The 21,085-nt window shown below is 41.2% G+C and overlaps 1 protein-coding gene and 2 non-coding genes across 3 annotated transcripts in view; 1 reads left to right on the top strand and 2 right to left on the bottom strand.

Moving 5' to 3' along the window:
• The window catches only part of ABCG2 (ATP binding cassette subfamily G member 2 (Junior blood group)), a 123,004-nt gene that overhangs the window by 90,330 nt on the left and 11,589 nt on the right, over nt 1-21,085 (bottom strand). The gene's annotated exons all lie outside the window — the stretch shown is intronic.
• Nucleotides 8,969-9,074, top strand: LOC119473686. Its single transcript, XR_005202900.1, has one exon. It is a non-coding gene; the product is annotated as a U6 spliceosomal RNA (small nuclear RNA).
• On the bottom strand, nt 13,417-13,540 carry LOC119473689. The gene has a single exon (XR_005202903.1). It is a non-coding gene; the product is annotated as a U6atac minor spliceosomal RNA (small nuclear RNA).

Raw genomic sequence — 21,085 nt, 5'->3', positions numbered from 1 at the left:
AGACAGAGTCTTAGTCCGTCACTCAGGCTGGAGTGCAATGTGCAATCTCAGCTCACTGCAACCTCTGCCTCCCAGGTTCAAGCAATTCTCCTGCCTCAGCCTCCTGCGTAGCTGGGATTACAGGTACCTGCCACCACACCCAGTTAATTTTTGTATTTTTAGTAGAGATGGGTTTCACCATGTTAGCCAAGATGGTCACGATCTCCTGACCTCATGATCCACCCGCCTCGCCCTCAGAAAATACTGGGATCACAGGCCTGAGCTACTGTGCCCGGCCCTTTTTTTTTTTTGAGATACAGTCTTGCTCTGGCTGGGATGCAGTGGCCCTATCTCAGCTCACTGCCACCTCCACCTCCTGGGTTCAAGTGACTCTCCTGTCTCAGCCTCCTGAATAGCTGGGATTACATGCATCTGCCACCATGCCCGGCTAATTTATTTTTATTTTTAGTAAAGAAGGGGTTTCACCATGTTGGTCAGGCTGGTCTCAAACTCCTGACCTCAGGTGATCCACCAGCCTCGGCCTCCCAAAGTATTGGGATTACAGGTGTGAGCCACCATGCCTGTCCGAAGCTTTTTTAAAAAAGCCAATAAGTAACAATGTGGCCTTTCAAAATATATTAAAATATATAATTATTTATTTAAAACATCAAATAATTTGTATAAAAACATATTTATCATGCCTTCTTACATACTATATACTGAAGTTTAACATATTGGGGACATATATGTTAACTTGTGCTATTTTTATTTGTATCTCAGAATAAATCTTCTCTTGCCATGTCTGTTTAATCAGAACTGTAAAATAAGATGAACAAAACAACACAATAACCTAAAATCATTTCTGACTGCTAGTCTGTGAACGAGATTTTTCTCAATATTGTACAATCAAAATAAAAGCGGAAATTAATTTCAGAGGCTTACTACAGCTGAAATCAGTAAATCTTTCTCACAAAGCTTTTTCTGCTAAAAATACTGTTTTTGCTTATAATTTCCTAATAAGCAAATGTTATAATTTTAGCACATCAAGTACTTAACATCAATAAATATATTATTCTTTTTATACATTGTCGTTATGCAATTAATTTTTAAAATGTTTCTGTTGCTAAAACAAAAAGTATCTGAATTATTTGCATCATAGGCAATACAATGAGATAACGTTCAACTATATTTTTACTGGTAGGCTGATGAGAAACAAATTCAGTTGAAAGGAGTACTTTACTTCACACAGCAAAGGTTTGAATTTTTATTTATTTATTTAAAGACAAAGTCTTGCTCTCTCACCCAGGCTGGAGTGAAGTGGTGTGATCTTGGCTCACTACAATCTCCACCTCCTGGGTTCAAGCGATTCTTATGCCTCAGCCTCCCGAGGACCTGGGACTACAGGCGTGTGCCACCACAACCGGCTAATTTTTGGATTTTTAATAGAGATGGGGTTTCACCATGTTGGCCAGACTGGCCTCAAACTCTGACCTCAGATGACCTGCTCACCTCAGCCTCCCAAAATACTGAGATTACAGGTGTGAGCCACAATGCCTGGCCAAAGGTTTGAAATTTTATAAAACATTTTCAAAGAATCAGATGTTCCATTTCCTCTTTCTCCTGACATTTGATAGAAACAGAGCGCTCTTTGCCTTTTCCTCTTTCCTCTTGGCTGGAATCCAAGCCCAAGGGCTAGAGTTCCTGTAAGCTATCTTGGACTGTGAAATGACTTTGAGAATGGAAGTCGCATATGGCAAAGCATAAACACAGAAGGAGTGTGGGTGCTTGAAACCATGAAACTGCTATATAGTCTTTAGAATGACTACTTCTATATTTCTTGAACATGAAATAAATAGTCTATTTTTTTCTCCCACTTCTTACAGCTAAACTTGATCCTAAGATAGGAGTGGTTCAGACAGAGAGCTGTAGGCACGAAGGCTGAGATAGGAAAGTGCTTGGCATCTTGAAAACATAGCAAGGTAAATGTAGTTGGAGTACCAGTAATGGGAGGGAAAATGGTAGAAGACAGTGCGGGAGTTAATGGGAAGCCAGATGGTGCAAGTCCTGGTGGCTCACTGGGACTTTGAGGTTTCATTTAGATGTGAAAAGCCATCAGAGAATTTTGAGAAGAAAAATGACCTAACTCGTCTATGTTTTAAAGGAATCTCTTTGTGGAGAAGAGACTTATGCCAATGCTTAGAAGTCATCATTGGGTAAAATGAGCATTTATTACAATATTCTTTATACCTCTTTTATACATTTGAAATATTCTACCACCAGGCATGGTGGCTTACACCTACAATCCCAGTGCCTTTGGAGATTAAGATGGGAGGATCACTTGAGGCCAGGAGTTCAAGGTTGCAGTGAGCTATGATGGCACCACTGCACTCCAGCCTGGGAAACAGAGTGAGACCCTGTCTCTAAAAATAAAAAATAAAATAAAATATTCTAGATTATAAAATATATTATTATAAAATAAAATAAAAATACAATATTATAAAATAAAATATAATAGATTATAAAATATTCTAGATTATAAAATTTCACAGAAAGCTGATTACAGTCACATTTATTAACTGGCCAAAGCAAAAACTGAATCATTTATAACTAGTTTTACAGTAACATATCAGAATAAAGTCTGTGTTAACTTAGGAGGGTTTGTTCTGGGCTATCCAGAAAACAGATAGGATCCATATAATGTATGGTCAGCTTGTTAGCAGCAGAACACATCCTAGTCACATGGCACCAAAATATATCAGTAGTAGCCAATCCATACAGGTCTGCAACAACCTCAGTTCTTGCCTTTTCAGAACAAAGAATTTGACAGAGGGGCATAAGGCAGAGTGAGAGAGCAAGACAAGTTTTAGAGCAGGAGTAACAGTTTATCAAAAAGCTTTAGGACAGTAATGAAAGGAAATAAAGTACACTTGGAAGAGGGTCAAGTGGGCAGCTTGAGAAATCACATGCACAGTTTGACCTTTGCTTGAGGTTTCATACACTGGCATACTTCTGAGGTCTTACATCCCTTCTCCCCTGATTCTTCCCTTGGATTGGGCTGTCTGCATGCGAAGTGGCCTGTCAGCACTTGGGTGGGGACACACGCACAGTGTGTTTACTGAAGTTGCATGCACGCTCAACTGAAGTGTTTTTCTCTTACCAGTCAAATGTTCTCAGGAAGCCATGTGCCAGTTAAACTCGCCATTTTGCCTCTCAGTGCACACGCTGAGCTCACTTGCCCAGCTCCTGAGATCTTATCAGGGAGCGGCTGATCACTAGCTTCAGGTGTTTCTATCTATTGGGAGACGGCCTTTCCCTGGCGCCAGCTGCAACCAATTACTATTCACAGAGACGTTGTTAACAACTGCCTGACCATCACCTGATGGCAGCCTGACAGTCCTGGGCTGGGGGTGTGGGACCCTCCCACCCTGCACATGTCTAACTAGATACCTACTGTAACAGACTAGAGAGCTCTGCATTGGAACTTGCCTGTGGGTTGTACTAACTTGGAGGGTGACTCTGACTAAGTCATTTAACCTTCCTAATCTACCAAAGTGTAGTCATCTTTACCTACAAAGGTTTTGTGAGGATTCAGTGCTTAGCATCATTCATTGTTCCCAGCACAGAATAATCAGCCCGTAATTGGTGTCTTAATTATTTTTAGTCACAATTACCAGAATCTGAGAAAACTACTCTTTTAACACTGAATCAGGGCAATATAAAATTGCCAGGTATAAGGAAGTTTTTCTGTTATGAGTGGAGACAGCTTCACACAAGGATTTCCCATTCCTGGATGAAAAAGCTTTCAAGTGCATCTGCTTTTTTTAAAATCTGATACCTGGAAGTGCTTGTGGAAGAAACCTGAGTATCTCAGTCACAGGAATTTCCCATAAGAAAACCAATAAATTACCATTCTCATTCATACTTCGATTTCTTATGATTCATAAATTATCATGACTCAGCAGCTATGAACCTCATCCGCACAGGCATACTGAAAAGATCATTTCTGGACCCATGTTCTATCTCCTGGAACTTTATGATGCTCTTACACTGAAGATGTAAAAAAAAAAAAAAAAATCCCTTTAGCATTGGACTGTGCAGAGGAAAATTAACCATTTTTAATTATTCCAGAACATTCTGTTCTTCTTAACAAGACCTACCTTTAAGAGAAACTATTTTGTCAGAGGCTAACTTATTGAGGTTTTGTGAGCACTTAAATGACCTTGGTGAGGGAAATACCCAACTCCAACGCTTTCTGGCCATAATGTGCTATTTAAGGTGGGAGTCTGGGGAGACTGGGAGGCACTATGAAGTTCACAGCCCAGGAGCACAGGCTTACTGAAAAACTGAGACCTAATCACAGGACTGTATATACTTGCCCCCACCCCCCACCACACCTCACTACCACATCAGGAAAGGCCTAGCTACTACAGTTCTTTTTACCCAGTACATCATGTCTGGCTTTCAACCAAAAAATTATAAGGCATACTAAAAGGCAAAAAATAGTTTGATGAAACAGAGCATCAGAACCAGACACAGATATTTTAGGAAGGGTAAAATTATCAGGGTAGGAATTAAAAACAACTATGATTAATATGATAAAAGCTCTAACGTGGCCAGGCATAGTAGCTCACACCTATAATCCCGGCATATTGGGAGGCCGAGGTAGAAGGATTGCTTGAATGCAGGAGTTCAAGACCAGCCTGGGCAACATGGCAAAACCCTATCTCTACAAAAAATACAAAAATTAGCTGGGCATGGTGGCATATGCCTGTAGTGCTAGCTACTCAGGAGGCTGAGGCAGGAAGATCCCCTGAGCCTGGAGAAGTCAAGGCTTCAGTGAGCAGTGATCATGCAACTGCACTCCAGCCTGAGCAACAAAGTGAGACCCTGTCTCAAAATTAAATTAAATTAAATTAAATTAAAAACTAAAAAATTTAAATGAGGTGGGAGGGCTGGCATGCGGGTGTATTCCTAGCTACTTGAGAGACTGAGGCTGGTGGATCAGTCAGGCCCAGGGGTTTGAGTCTATAGTGAACCATGATTACACTACTGCACTCCAGACTGGACACAGTGAGACCATGTCTCAAAAAATAAGAGGCCAGGAGTTCGAGACCAGCCTGCCTAACACATTGAAAACCCATCTCTACTAAGAATACAAAAATTAGCCTAGCGTGGTGCTATATGTCTATAATCCCAGCTACGTGGCAGGATGAGACACGAGAATTGCTTGAACATGGGAGGCACAGGTTGCAGTGAGCCGAGATCACACCACTGCACGCCAGCCTGAGTGACAGAGCAAGACTCTGTCTCCAAAACAAAAATCATTTGTTTCCAGCCAGGCATGGTGACTCACACCTGTAATCCGAGCGCTTTGGGAGGCCAGGGTGGGTGGATAACCTCAGGTTAGGAGTTCAAGACCAACCTGGCCAAAATGGTGAAACTCGGCTTCTACTAAAAATACAAAAATTAGCCAGGCGTGGTGGCCCGTGCCTGTAGTCCCAGCTACTCAGGAGGCTGAGGCAAGAGAATCACTTGAACCCAAGAGGCAGAGATTGCAGTGAGCCAAGATTGCGCCACACTGCACTCCAGCCTGGGCAACAGAGCCAGACTCCATCTCCAAAAATAAAAATCAATAAGCTGGTCATGGTGGCTCACACCTATAATCATAGCATTTTAGGAAACCCAGACAGGAAAATCAGTTGAAGCTAGAAGTTTGAGACCACCCTGCAGAACTTAGCAAGAGCCCATCACTACAAAAATTACAAAAAATACTCAGACACAGTGGTGCATGTCAGTATTCACAGGTGCTCAGAAGGCTGAGGCAGGAGGATCACTTGAGCCCAGCAGTTTGAGGCTGCAATGAGCTATGATCATGTCACTGCACTGTAGCCTAGGTGACTCTGGGTGCACTCTTTATTATGCCTCTAAAAAAGAAAAAGAAAAATAAATAAATGAAAGCGCCAGTGGATAAATGTAATAAGACTGATGGAAATTCTGAGAAAGGGCCAAAAAAAAATGCTAGACATTAAAAATACTATGAAGATTGCCATTCATGAGTTTATGAGTCGACTAAATGCAACTAAGGAAAGATTCTCTGAGGTTTAGGATGTTCAGTAGAAACCGAAAAAGCAAAGAGGAAAAAAAAAAAAAAAAAAAAAAAAACCAGGCCAAGGGCTCTGGCTCACGCCTGTAATCCCAGCACTTTGGGAGGTCAAGGTGTGCAGATCATGAGGTCAGGAGATCAAGACCATCTTGGCCAACATGGTGAAACTCTGTCTCTACTAAAAATACAAAAAAATTAGCAGGGCGTGGTGGCGCACTTAGTCTCAGCTACTTGGAGGGCTGAGGCAGGAGAATTGCTTGAACCCAAGAGGCGGACGTTGCAGTGAGCCGAGATTGCACCACTGCACTACAGCCTGGGTGACAGTGCAAGACTCTGTCTCAAAAAAAAAAAAAAAAAAAAGGGGAGGGGCAGCAAAATATTCAAGAACTGCAGGACAATTACAAAAAATTATAACTCACAGAAAGAGAGAAAGGAATAAAAACTAGATATATAGATATATAGGTTTTTTTTTTTTGAGATGGGATTACATGGGAGTAGATGGGATTTCAGGCTCTCACCACCATGCCCAGCTAATTTTTGTATTTTTAGTAGAGATGGGGTTTCATCATGTTGACCAGGCTGGCCTCGAACTCCTGACCACAGGTGGTCCACCTACTTCGGCCTCCCAAAGTGCTGGACTTACAAGTGTGAGCCACTGCACCCGAACAAAAACAATATTTGAAGCAATTATAAACTAAGAGTTTCTCCGAAATTGATGTTAGATTCCAAACTACAGATTTAGAAAACTCAAAGAACACCAGGAAGAATAAATCCCAAGTAAATTACACATAGGTATATCATACTCAAACTACAGAATATCAAAGATAAAGAAAAAATCTTCAATGAAGCCAGAGGGGAAAAGTATTCTTACATATAGAGGGACAAAGATAAGAATTATATCTAACTTTTTAGAAACCATGCAAGTAGGAAGAGAATGCAGTATATTTAACATGTTGGTAGAAAAATACCACCAACTTAGAATTCTGTATACTGTGAAATTTTCCTTCAAACTTAAAGGAGAAATAGACTTTCTCAGACAAATAAACATCAAGGGAATTTACTGTCGGTACATCTATCTTTCAAAAGTGATTTTTAAAAGTTATTTTATTTTATTATTTTTTAAACAGAAGGCCCTCCATGGAGGCTCATGCCTGTAATCTCAGCAATTTGGGAGGCTGAGGTGGGCAGATCACTTGAGCTCAGGAATTCAAAACCAGCCTGGGAAACAAAGCAAAACCCCGTCTCTACTAAAAATACAAAAAGAATTAGTCAGGCGTGGTGACACACATACTGGTAGTCCTAGCTACTTGGGGGGCTGAGGCAGGAGGATTGCTTGAGCCTGGGAAGTCAAGGCTGCAGTGAGCCCTGATTGTGCCTGTGCACTCCAGCCTGGGAGTGCATAGGCACGAACAGGGCTCACTGCAACAAAAAAGAAAAAGAAAAACATTAGAGATGGGGTCTCACTATGTTAGCTAGCCTGCTTTCAGACTCCTGGCCTCAAGTATCCTCCCACCTCAGCATCCCAAAGTGCCGGCCTTATATGCATAAGCCACCATGTCTGGCCAAAAGACATTCTTCAAAGAGAAGAAAATTGATAAAGGTCAGAAAATCGATAAAAGTCAGAAAATGAAATCTACATAAAGAAAGGAGGAACATTAGAGAAGGAATAAGTAAAGATAAAAAGATAAAAACTTTTAGTTTTCTTATTCTTAATTGTTCTAACAGATAACTGGTCAAAATAATAATAGCAGCAATGTACTTAATTAAATATGTAGAAATTTTGAACTAAATAAAAATGGAAATATAATTTGTGGGATGCAGCAGTAGCAATGAAGGGCAAATTTATATCATTGGACACATATATTAGAAAAAGACAAATCCAAAATCAATAATCTATGCTACCTCCTTAGAAAACTAGAAATAGAAGAGCAAATTATAGACAAATTAAGCAGAAGAAAAGAAATAATAAAAATCAGAAAAAATGAAACTCAAAATCAAGAGAAAATTAACAAAATAACAAAAGCCAGTTATTTGAAAAGATCAGTAAAATTAGTAAGTCTCCCGTTACACTACAAAAAAAAGACAGGAAATAATTACTAATATCAGAATTAAAAGAGTAGGCATAACCTGGTTGGCCCTGTCAGTAAAAATAAAAAAAAAAAAAAAAAGAGTAGACGTCACTTAAGACCCCACAGATATTAAAAGGATAATAACAAAACTATTCTCACAAATTTGATAACCTAGATAAAATGCACCAATTCCTTGAAAGATGCAATCTGCCAGAATTCACACCTACAAAAAATAGGCAATCTGTAAAGACCCAGGATTATTTTAAAAATTGAATCAATAATTAATAAACTTCCAAAACAGAAACCCCCTAGGCCCAGATAGATTCACTGGCAAATTATATCAAACACTGAAAGAAGCAACTGTACTTTATAATTTCTTTATAATTTCTTTCAGAAGACAGAAGTAGAGGGAATACTTCCTAACTCCCTAGCTAATCAAAGACCAGGGAGAACCATTGTGGCCTTTACCTGGCAACTGGTTAGAAATGTGGTATCTGTGCTTGCTATTTTTTTTTTTTTTTTTTTTTTGACACGGAGTCTCATTCTGTAGCCCAGGATGGAGTGCAGTGGCATGATCTCCACTTACCACAACCTCCGCCTTCTGGATCCTTGTTCAAGCAATTCTCCTGCCTCAGCCTCCCGAGTAGCTGGAATTACAGGCACACACCACCACACCTGGCTAATTTTTGTACTTTTAGTAGAGACAGAGTTTCACCATGTTGGCCAGGCTGGTCTTAAACCCCTGACCTCATGATCCACCTGCCTCAGCCTCCCAAAGTGCTGGGATTACAGGCACGAGCCAACGTGCCCAGCCTCTGTGCTTGCTTTGAGAGCACATATACTAAAATTAGAATAATACAGAGAAGATTAGCATGGCCCCCTACACAAAGATAACCCAAATTTGTGAAGTGTTCCATATTTAATAAAAATACAGTTTAAAAAAATGCAGAATTTTGTGCCTCAGCCTAGACCTACACTCAAAACCTGCAAGTTCATCAAGATCCACAGGTGATTCATATGTACTTTCAGTGTTAAGAAGCACTGGTCCTTAAACTATCTGCATACTGGAGTCTCCTGGAAGAGATTCTGATTTAATTGCTATGAGTGTGGCCCGGGATTTTTAAAAGCTCCCCAGGCAATTTAAAATTCAGCAAAATCTAAAGAGAGGTCTTAGAAACAAGATCACAGAATGAATACAGGTGAAGTATCATTCTGCTTACCTCAAAGGGCCTTATCAATGGCAGTATTCATGGGCTGCCATCTAACCCGCCACTAATGGCTAGAGTCCCATAATGCCCCCCTCAACTTTCCACCAAGAAATTTGAGAGGCTAGGCGTTACGTGGTGGTTCACAACTGTAATCCCATCACCTTGGGAGGCCGAGGCAGGGGGATCGCTTGAGGCCAGGAGCTCAAGATCAGCCAGTGCAACAAAGCAGGAACCCATCTCTACAATTATATATGTATATATTTTTAATTAGCTGGACACGTAGTATTGTAGGACTTTCTCCTTAGGGTCCTTGTCATGTGACCAGAAAAGATTAAGCTTGCAGACATATCGAAGGGTGAGAAAAATGGAATTTATTGGGTGAAAAGGGAAAAGGGGAAACAGGGACTCTAAGCAAAGTGAGAGTCCGGGTGGCTGGTCTCTCGCCTCACAGACTGAATCCCAGGTTACCATCCTGGGACAGGAGAGACCAGGCTCCTCCCCACTGCAAAGGGCCAAACTTCCCGTGGCTCCACCCCATTCTCCCAGTGTGCAGGCTGATCAGAGGTTCTCCAGGGACCCCTATATATTTGGCGGTCTCAGTAGTACACACGTGTAATCCTAGCTACTCAGGAGGCTGAGGTAGGAAGATCACTGGAGCCCAGGAGTTGGAGGTTGCAGTGAGCCTTGATCGCACCATGCACTCCAGCTGGGGCAACAGAGAGGGACCCTGTCTCTAAAAATAGTAAATAAATAATAAAATCGATTTGAAAGATTGTATTTTTAGAAATGTGTGTTTCAGTGGTTTAGCAGCATAGAACTCTCTGTACTTTACCTTTCCTCTTTCTCTCCCACCAAAATTCCTTACACTAAAAGGGTAGGTTTCCATTTAAATAGATGTGAATTAATTAATTAAAAAATATTTTATTTAGCCTGCCATTAAGCCACAAATTACACTTTAATGAAATTTGTGTTCGGCAAAATGATAGTTTAATGGGGTTCCAACTTAAAACCAGTACAACATTGAGGATGATACAAAAGACTGTACTGTATTGCAAATTACTCAGGAACTGGAGAGGTAACAAGAGTGTGGGGGACAGAATTGAGGAGGAAGCAAAGAAATGAAAGAACTGAGGGAAAGACCAGAGAAAGGAATACTCCCCTGTTCTTTTCGATTTTGTAAACTGTTAATGACAACTGGATTCTAGAAGCTGGATTCAATGATCCAGGGCTCCAGCAAACTGACAGTCATGGCTGGTTTCCCTAGTTAACAGACCGTAAAACGATTTCTTCAAAGAGGTTTAACTAGAATGTTCCAATACTGGAGCTTCAATATAACTTGAGAGCTATGCCTAAGAAACTTAAAATCAGGCTGGGTGCAATGGCTCACACCTATAATTACAGTACTGTGGGGGGTTGAGGCGGGTGGATCACCTGAGGTCAGGAGTTCGAGACCAGCCTGGCCAATATGGCAAAACTCTGTCTCTACTAAAAATACACAGATTAGCTGGGTGTGGTGGCAGGTGCCTGTAATTCCAGTTACTCAGGAGGCTGAGGCAGGAAAATTGCTTGAACCCAGGAGACTGAGGTTGTGGTGAGCCGAGATTGCGCCATTGAACTCCAGCCTGGGTGACAAGAGTGAAACTCTGTCTCCAGAAAAAAAAAAAAAAAAATGAAACTTAAACTCATGTTTAAGACTTTTCTTAAACAAAAGGGCAATTAAATTTTTCTGATATTATCAGAATGAAATTATTCTAGTGGCACAAGATACTATTTTTCACAGATTACCCTGAGATAACTTACTTCCTACTTTTGTACCAGAAAATCTTAAAGCCGCAGCTGGATCAAAGGTATTTCAGTTGCAAACTTGAAAAGAAAAGGTGACTCTATAATTATTCCTTTTTAATCACTTCGCAAATTTTCTCTTTCCTCTTCTTTCTTTGTCTAGTTTTCTTCAAGTAGGAAATGATTTTGTTTGCTTCGCAAGGAGCTAACATAACTCAGCTATAAAGAAGTCAAGCCAGCCAGGCATAGTGGCTCATGCCTGTAATCCCAGCACTTTGGGAGGCTGAGGCGGGCGGATCACAAGGTCAAGAGATCAAGATCATCCTGGTCAACATGGTGAAACCCCATCTCTACTAAAAATGCAAAAATTACCTGGGCATGGTGGCACACACCTGTAGTCCCAGCTACTCAGGAGGCTGAGGCAGGAGAATCACTTGAACCCAGGAAGTGGAGGTTGCAGTGAGCCGAGATTGCGCCACTGCACTCCAGCCTGGTGACAGAATGAGACTCTGTCTCAAGAGAAAAAAAAGAAAAAGAATTCAAGACAGGCAATTGCCTGCTGCAAAAATATGTAATATTGATGATATGTGTTTAGTGTGTCATTTGGACATGGAAAATAACTTTGCTATAGATACTCAATATAACGAAGAGCATAGGCATAAAGATACTCACAGTTGCCAATAGTTCCAAGTGTATGCACACATTGTGCACATCTTCAGTATATTTTAGATCTTAGTTCAGTTAGCCTTACTTGGTAAAGCAAGAAAGCTTCATTTTATTGTATTTATTCTGTTGCCTTAAAATAAAGGGAGATAGTTGACAGTGTTTTAAAGGAATAAGAAGACGGGTTGCTTTTAGCAGAAGGGAATTTGTCATTCTCTCCATCACAGAAGGATTAATTGTATTGTTTTGGAGGCAGTGGGGATTAGGATGGGAATATTTGAATTTCATTATTAGAGTAGATGGGTGCAACATGGAAATATACTTGAAACTAGGGTCCTAAGCTGCCAAAATGTTTAGCAGTTAAGATGCAAAATATGTTTGCAATTCCCACAAAACAGGAAGACCAGACTGTCTTGAACAATGTTGCTCAGTGTCTTAAGAGTACTGCCAATTCTTATTATTGGGTTTGTTTTCTGAAAGCTGCTTCCTCTTTGGCTAGGAGCTGTTCACCTTTTCCTGAAGCACGTCTACCAACAGGGGCACACTAGGAAATGTCCAGTGAATTCCTGTAGTTTTATTTTCTTTAAATTCCACTGACAAAGAGCTTGACAGCGTGGTGAAATCACTAAAGATGTTGGTGCTTAGGCTATTCTCTACAAAATCATTGAAAAGTCTTCCAAACACACCAGCAGATTGCAGCATATCAGTTTATCAGTATGCATGTTATTAGCCCTCTAGGAATCTGTTGCTGAACTCTCCACAGGTTTATTTGGTAAAGCCAAGATTCTAATCTTTTTTTTTTTTTTCCTCAAATTCTTTTCCAAGTCTCAGGACAATCTTAATCTTAATCTTAAAATGCATAAGCATTAAACTCCTAAGATACGTGTTCCAACTATGATTTGAAAGTTGTTTTCTCCGAAAAAGCAGGGATCTAAACTTTTCCCACTACCTTTCAATATACATACAGACTCCAACTAAGCATTAAAAATACTAACTGTAATATAAATGACCCACAGATGCACATTTTATTCTGAAAACTTACCATTCTGTTCCACTTTCATAAAGTGACTCTTATCCTTTGTATATGGTCACCAGTCCCATCAGATCTTCCTTTACAACATTTGAGGAATCTGCCTCTCTCCATAACCTCCAACCTGACTTTATCTTAACCCTTTATTATTTTGTATCTGGGCTGTCTTCCAACCTAGTCTCTGCCACCAATATTTCATTCTCTAATCCAACCTAAACTGTCTTGTGCTCTATTTACAGTATTATCTTTATTCTAGAAATATCAAATTCTTTCTTCATATTGTTGCCTGTTGAAGATCCACTAATTCTCCCAACTAAAAGAATCAAGTCCTGGCCAGGTGCAGTGACCTGTAATCCCAGCATTTTGGGAGGCCAAGGTGGGAGCTTTGCTTGAAGCCTGGAGTTCAACACCAGCCTGGGTGATACAGCAAGACCCTGTCTTAAAAGAATAATAATAAAAGAATCAAGTCCAAGCTCCTGACCCTTGGAAGCACAGCCACCACATCTTGATGCTACACAGCCTTTCTCCACACTTCTTCTTTAAAAATTTTTTTTGTGTGTTTGTTTAATGTAAAAAATAAAATAAAAATGACGATTGGATGCCATGAAGGAGGTGGCAATGCCTTAGCCATACGCTTGTTGTCAGGCCCCAGGGCCTCAAATCCCTGTCAAGAGAAGTGTTAACTTTCCCTCCTTTCATACAACACTCCCGACTCTTCTAAGACAGTTAGCCTCTTATAATCCTGCCTCTTATTTTCTCACTTCTATCCTTTGTTCACACTCTTGCTAGTCATGCCATTCCCTGTTGTCATATTTTTAAGTCCAATGTATTAATTTTAATACCTAGATCCAGGTCCACCTTCTCCATGAAAGCCTTCTTCACTACCCCTCTATCCCACAGTGGTCTCACCCTCCTTTGAGCTCTTAACATTTATTCTTGAAACAACAAACCCAGTAGTCCCATAGATAGTTTTGGGTTTTTTTTTTTAATAAACATAGAGTTTGAAACTTACATTTGTTTTATCTGTATTCTTTCCTCAGAAAAGAAGCCCAGGCCTCTCAAAAAGTATCAAAGAACTGAAACTCACTAGATCATCACATCCAGAGGATGAGACAGCAGGCCTTGCATTGATCAGGATTGCGTCCTTAGGCCTCCGCAGCTCCTATTTTCCTACACATTGTTGCATTTCTTCCCTGCTGTATAAACCCCTGATTTTAGTTGGTCAGGGAGAAGGATTTGAGACTGAGCTAGCATCTCCTCAGCTACAGCACCTGGTTAAAACCTTCTTCCTTGGCAATACTTGTCTCAGTGATTGGCTTTCTGTGTGGTAAGCAGCAGGACCGAGACCAAAGCTCTGGTGTTTCGGTAACATTCTCACTTCTATTCATTCAGCAGCTTAGCATTTAATCACTCTTTCCTATCTCCAAACCGTTTCATTTTAGAAATGTTTACATCTTATTATCTCTATTATACATCATGATCTCTTCCATTCATTGAACAAATATACACTGGACTTACGAGTACCAGGTACAACAGTAGGTATAGGAGAAAGTCCCTGTTTTCTCATTAAACTGCAGTTTGCGAAGCAGAGTGTTTGTTGTTGTTTGAAACGGAGTTGCGCTCTGTCACCCAGGCTGGAGTGCAGGGGTATGATTTCAGCTCACTGCAATCTCTGCCTCCTGGGTTCAAGTGCTTCTCCTGCTTCAGCCTCCCGAGTAGCTGAAACTACAGGCACATGCTCCCACGCTCAGCTAATTTTTGTATTTCTAGTAGGGACAGAGTTTTGCCATGTTGGCCAGGCTGGTCTCCAACTTCTGACCTCAGGTGATCCACCCACCTTAGCATTCCAAAGTGCTGGGATTATAGGCATGAGCCACCGCACCCAGTCTCAAAGCAGTGCATTTTTATGCATAACAAGTAGGTTTCAGCCCTGACTACTTTACTTGAGACCCCTGCTTCATAACCCAATGGAGAAGTCTCTAGAACATTAAAGAATATTAAAAGACTAGGAAGACGAGCTTTTATTAACTTTTTCTGGGCTTTTAACACTACAGAGTTACCAGCTATTACATGAGTTCAGTTAGACTTCCTACTTGCTGATTTTTTTTTTGGGTAAAAGTCACATTTTAACATTACCATAAGAGTCAGACTCTATAAAGTCGTGTGATATGGATTTCTGTGAAGGGGCATAAACAGGGCTACGTCCTAGTCTCCTTCTTTTTAACTGAAATCTTAGTGATATGAAACTGTGGACGATTGGGAAAAAAAAGTCTATCTGTGTGAGGATGAGAAATCTGCTATCAGGTGATGAGATATATTCAATTTGAGCTTTTTTGATCTTCTTGAGGGATATTTTTATTTCTCTTCTCTTGAGACAGAGTCTTGCCGTGTCACCCAGGGCTGGAGTGCCGTTGCACGATCTCAGCTCCCTGCAGCATCGAACTCCGGGGTTCAAGCAATCCTCCTTCCTCAGCTTCCCTAGTAGATGGGACTATGGGCATGCCCCAGTACACCTGGCTAATTTTTTTCATTTTTAGTAGAGATGAGGTCTCACTATGTTATGCAGGCTAGTCTCAAACTCCTGAGCTCAAACAATCCTCCCACCTGAGCCTCCAAAGTGCTGGAATTACAGGCATAGCCACTGCACCCAACCTCATTTTGTTTCTTCAATATCCCTATCAGGGCACAAGGAGGGATATATTTGTGTTATGAAAAGTCTATTCACATGTTTATGTGGATTTTATAAATTAATATTCTATAATTAAAGTTGTACATTTAAGACTCTGCTTTTTCTTAGGGCTGTAAATTCAGTTTACAAATATTATTGCTCTATTAGTAAGTGTAGCAAATTTCAGTATTCACTTCCAAGGAATCGCTCAATCATGTTTGGTCTAATTTATAATCCTAGTTTATTAAACATTTCTAAACACTTTAAACTGTACTTGGAAGTTTAAAACATCCAGTTCCTTAGAGGGTCATTGGGGGTGCCCTAGACCACCTCCATGTTCAGAGATTCACTAAAACAATTTACATAATTCAGCATATATAATCGTTCTACTCATAACAACATTGCAAGGATACATAGCGGATGATAAGGGAAAGCTATTGGGAGAGCCTGGAGGAGTCCCTGGGCAAGCTTCCTCAAGCTCTCTCCTTCCCATGAAGGATCACACAGAGCACACATTTCTTCCAGCAATGAAAATGCAACACGTGCGCAATACTTTGGCCCAGGGAACCCCACTAGAGACTTAGGGAAGGTTTTTATGAGGCCTGGTCACATAGATACAGTCTGAAACCAAAACTGCAGAGTCTCAGAAGGAAAGGTGGTGTGTAACCCACCTTCATCAGTTAACTGATAACTGGGAACACTCTGAACCAACTTCCAGATGCTCCCTAAGAATCGAGCTCAAAAGCAGGTCTTTCTCAGGAGAGCAGCCTCAAACAGATCTGCTTGTTAACTTTTTTCTGCATACCAAGGTACTCCCATTTTCTAACTTAAAAACCGAAACTTTCCAAGTGCTCAAGCAACCCAGACAAAGAAAATAAATTGAAATCATAAACATGGCCAACCTTAGTTCTTTTAAGTATCCCACTATTTTCTCCAAATTTGTATTATTACAACTTTAAGTCAAAAGCCTAAATTACTTATTTACTTATAACTTTTGAAATTAGACTGACAAAATTGGTCTTAACCAATTAACCTGGGAGGTGGAGGTTGCAGTGAGGCGAGATCACGCCACACACTCCAGCCTGGGTGATGGAGCAGGACTCTGTCTCAAAAACAAAACAGTTCATACCTTGGTGAGGTGCAGTGGCGTAAGCCCGTAATCCCAGCACTTTGGGAGGCGGAGGCAGTCGAATTACTTGAGGTCAGGAGTTTGAGACAAGCCTGGCCAACATGGCAAAACCCTTGTCTCTACTAAAAATACAAAAATTAGCCAAGTGTGGTGGCGCACACCTGCAATTCCAGCTACTCAGGAGACTGAGGCACGAGAATCGCCTCAACCTGGGAGGCAGAGGTTGCAGTGAGCAGAAATCACACCACTGCACTCCAGTCCGGGTGACGGAGCGAGACTCCATCTTAAAAGAAAAAAAACAATATAAATAAAAACAAAGTTCAAGCCGGGCACAGTGGCTCACGCCTGTAATCCCAACACTTTGAGAGTACAAAAAATAATTACCCTATTTTTCCCAAGTACAAAAAATAATTACCCTATACTATAGAAGATAAAAGATGTACAAGATATACATAAAAAGAACTTTGGAAATTTAGAGAACTCTTTACTTTCCAATGACCAAGTTACTTTGGGGAATCGAGCAGTTCTCTTAACTTGAAGATACAGTGAAACTAGGATTGCACTAAAGGGAAAAATGGGATAAGCAATAAATATAACTAGATATGTGAGCCAGCCAGAGGGGAAAGTCTTTCTCAATCCTCTCTTCCAGATAAAATCAAGCTTGGCCATTTTTCTCTTATCTAATTACAAGTCAAAAGCGTTTTGAGAGATTTATGGGAATTAAAGCTTTTGGTGCACGGCTAGTTCATTCTTAAATTACCCATGCTTATATAGTGTAGGAGAAGGTGTAAGCCTATGTCCCAATGTACACATATTGCCCCCAAATAATTATTAGTAGTGGCCTCTTCCTCTCTCAAAATTAAGTATGACGCCCTAGTTTTGGGTAAAAACCAAAAGTAATTTTTTGCTGGACTCCAGCGCCCTCTTGTGATTAAAATTTCACATTCTGATATTGCTTATTCTGAGACGAGAAACTACCAAAAAAAATACGAACATCTCAAAGTTGATCATCTAATAACTTTCCCCAAAAGATCTCAGCTTTGAATTTCATGTCGTCGCACTTTAACACCGAGTACCCCTGCATGGTTGCTGCCCTCTTCAGATTTCAGAGCCATCTCCCGCATGCATCAGTAGTTGTAGCTCCCCGCACTGTCACTCTCTGTAACACTACTTCTGTCCTAATTCTTGGTGAATTCAGTGTATCCGATAACAATCTCCCCAGCACTCAGGCCTCTGACTGCCTCCAACTTCTCTCCTCCGGTGATCTTGTTCTCCACCCTGCCTTAGCTATGTACTTGCAGGTCGTGCTATAGATTTTGTAAGCATAGCCTGTCTCTCCACCTAAACCCCTCTAGTAACCCAACTGCGGCAAACCTTTGACCTTCCTCCGCCAGGGCCTACGATCCACTAATTATGCCAGTATTTCACTGTGCCTCGCCCCTCACTGCTTTCTTTAGTCACCATACCGGCCGAAACTCCATGATCATTATAATTACATCCTTGTCCTCAGTTCCTCTGCTTCTCTTTTGATTTGGCACAAAGATCTCCAATGACTTATGAGCTGTGCTACTGGATTGGCTGGCTGGTTAGAGACTTGAAAAAAATAACTGAGAAGTTGGTGCTTAGGTGGACTATGCATGGACCTTTTGGAATGGACCCAGAGGGTGGGAATATTTGTGTGCTGCATGTATGTCCAGTAGATGGTATCACGATGGCGGAGGTTCTCAAAAATCAGATAATCATGATAATCTATTTTGTGAATGTCGGTAAGCTTCTTTCTCCAGGTATCCCAGTGCTTGTTTAGTGGCTACGTGTGCAAACTGTGCCAGCACGGAAGGAAGTTACGTGTGAGCTAGTAACATAGTTTTCCCTCACCAAGGCTGCTCCGACTATACCTACTGCTGAATGTCCCATTGTCTAACAGCCGAAGTCAACACTAAGCCACCAATAAGGCACTATTGTCCAAGGTGACCAGATGGTCACCTAGTAGTAGCTGCTTGTGTGGACTCTTCCCAACATGAAAGGAACATCCCTTTATCCTCTCAGGAATAGCTACATATTCTGGTTAAAATTTTGCATAGTGGCTGAGTGCAGTGGTTCACATTTTGGGAGGCCAAGGAGGGCAGATTACCTGAGGTCAGGAGTTCAAGACCAGACTGGCCAACATGGCAAAACCCCCATCTCTACTAAAAATACAAAAATTGGCTGGGCGTGGTGGTGGGCACCTGTAATCCCAGCTACTCGGGAAGGTGAAGCAAGAGAATTGCTTGAACCCAGGAGGTGGAGGTTGCAGTGAGCCAAGATCATGGCACTGCACTCCAGCCTGGGCAACAGAACGAGACTCCATCTCAAAAAAAAAAAAAAATTGCATTGTATTCCCTGCCTGCAGAGCTTCTACGAATACCACTATTATGAAGTTACAGAATGCCTGATCTATTGCCTTAGTATTCCATATAATATTGTCTCTGATCATGGGCATATATTATGGTAAAAGAAGTCTTATGTTCCCAAAATTCAGTATATACCTAGATCTTGCAGAAGCAGCTGGCTTGATAGAACAGTGAATTGGCCTGCCTAACGCTCAATTATAGTGTGAGTGGGGAAACCCTACAGGAAGGGGTAGATGCAGTAAACCAGCAGTCAATATTTGCACATACCAATAATGCACGGAAGGCAGGTGTGGTGGCTCATGTCTGTAATCCCAGCACTTTGTGAGGCTGAGGCAGGTGGATCACTTGAGGTCAGGAGTTCGAGACCAGCCTGGCCAATGTGGTGAAACCCCATCTCTACCAAAAAACACAAAAATTAGCTGGGCGTGGTGGTGTGTGCCTATAGTCCCAGGTAATCGGGAGTCTGAGGTGGGAGAATTGCTTCAACCCAGTAGGTGGAGGTTGCAGTGAGCCGAGATCATGCCACTGCACTCCAGCCTGCGTGACAGAGCGAGATCCTGCCCCCGCCACCAATAAAGAATGCATGGATGCATGGAGCTAAGCATGGTGGCTGATGCCTGTAATCCCAGCACTTTGGAAGGCTGAGGCAGCAGGGTCTCTTGAAGCCAGGAGTTCAAAATCAATCTGGGCAACACAGATCCAGTCTCTAAAAATAAGATAAAGTATTAGCAGTGCATGTGTCGTCCTCAGGAGACTGAGGTGGGAGGATTAAGTCCAGGTGTTGGAGGCTGCAGTGAGCCACGATCATGCCACTGCACTCCAGACTGGGTGACACAGTAAGACCATGTTTCTAAAAATTAAAAAAAATAAAAAATAAAGGAATGCATGAGTGTGAGAAACTGAGTAGAATGGTTCTGCTATCCACACTGGTCTCCAGGGTGTTTAACACACTAGACCTGCTCCTGCCTCCGTGCTCTCTACCCGAAATACTTTCTTCCCAGATGGCTTCTTCATTCCCTCTCAGGCTTTCTTCAAATACTTGCTCAAATGTCAACCTCTTAACAAGGCCTCCCGCAACCACTCTATTTAAAATTGTAAAACCTTTCTTTGCCTTCCTGATTACTCCTTACCGGGCATCTCTCTGTAGTCCTTCTCACCGTCTAACATACGTTATTTATTTGTTTATTGTTATTGTTTGTCCTCCTCCCTCTAGAAAGTGAGCTTCATGACAGCAGGGATTTCTATTTCCTTCACTGTTCTATCCCCAGTGACTAAGGCAGTGCCGGAAACATAGCAAGAACTTAATAAACATTTCTCTTTTTTTTTTTAAGTTATTTTTTGTTTCCATAAGTTTTGGGGAAACAGGTGGTATTTGATTACATAAGTTCTTTAGCAGTGATTTGTGAAGTTTTGGTGTACCCATCACCTAAGCAGTACACACTGAATCCAATTTGTGGTCTTTTATCCCTCACTCACTTCCCACCCTTTTCCCCTGAGCCCCCAAAGTCCATAGTGTCATTCCTATGCCTTTGCATCCTCATAGCTTATCCCCCACTTATGAGTGAGAACATATGAACAAATGATGTTTGGTTTTCCATTCCTGAGTTACTTAAAATAATAGTCTCCAATCCCAATAAACATTTCTTGATTGACTCAAATGACTATCATGAAAGTTCTTGTGAAGAGCAGACAATATCTCTGGTCTATTATCTTTACCTACGACATAGGTTGGTTGGTAAACTTTTCCTGTAAAAGGCCAAGTAGTGAAAATTTTAGGCTTGTGAGCCACGCAGTCTTTTCCCAATCACTTCACATTCACATTGGAGCACCAAAGCAGCCATTGATGGCAGGTAAATGAACAGGCAATACCTGGAAAGGAAATAAGGGAATTGCTGAGGTCCTAGGAACTGGCAGCCTGAGGAGGGAGTTGATGTGAAAAGTGCGTGAAGGGAAATATTTTACACAGATGTGCTTGTACACTTTTCTTTATGCCTTCTCACTCCACAATCATGGCTAATACTGTTGAAGTTAAATGTTCAGCTTGATTTTTACTTTTGAGCATTG

This window comes from Cebus imitator, unplaced genomic scaffold (assembly GCF_001604975.1).
Source record: "Cebus imitator isolate Cc_AM_T3 unplaced genomic scaffold, Cebus_imitator-1.0 Scaffold177, whole genome shotgun sequence".
Lineage (NCBI taxonomy): Eukaryota > Metazoa > Chordata > Mammalia > Primates > Cebidae > Cebus > Cebus imitator.
The sequence above is the reverse complement of the archived record's forward strand: the minus strand, read 5'-3'. Positions and strand labels throughout refer to the sequence as shown.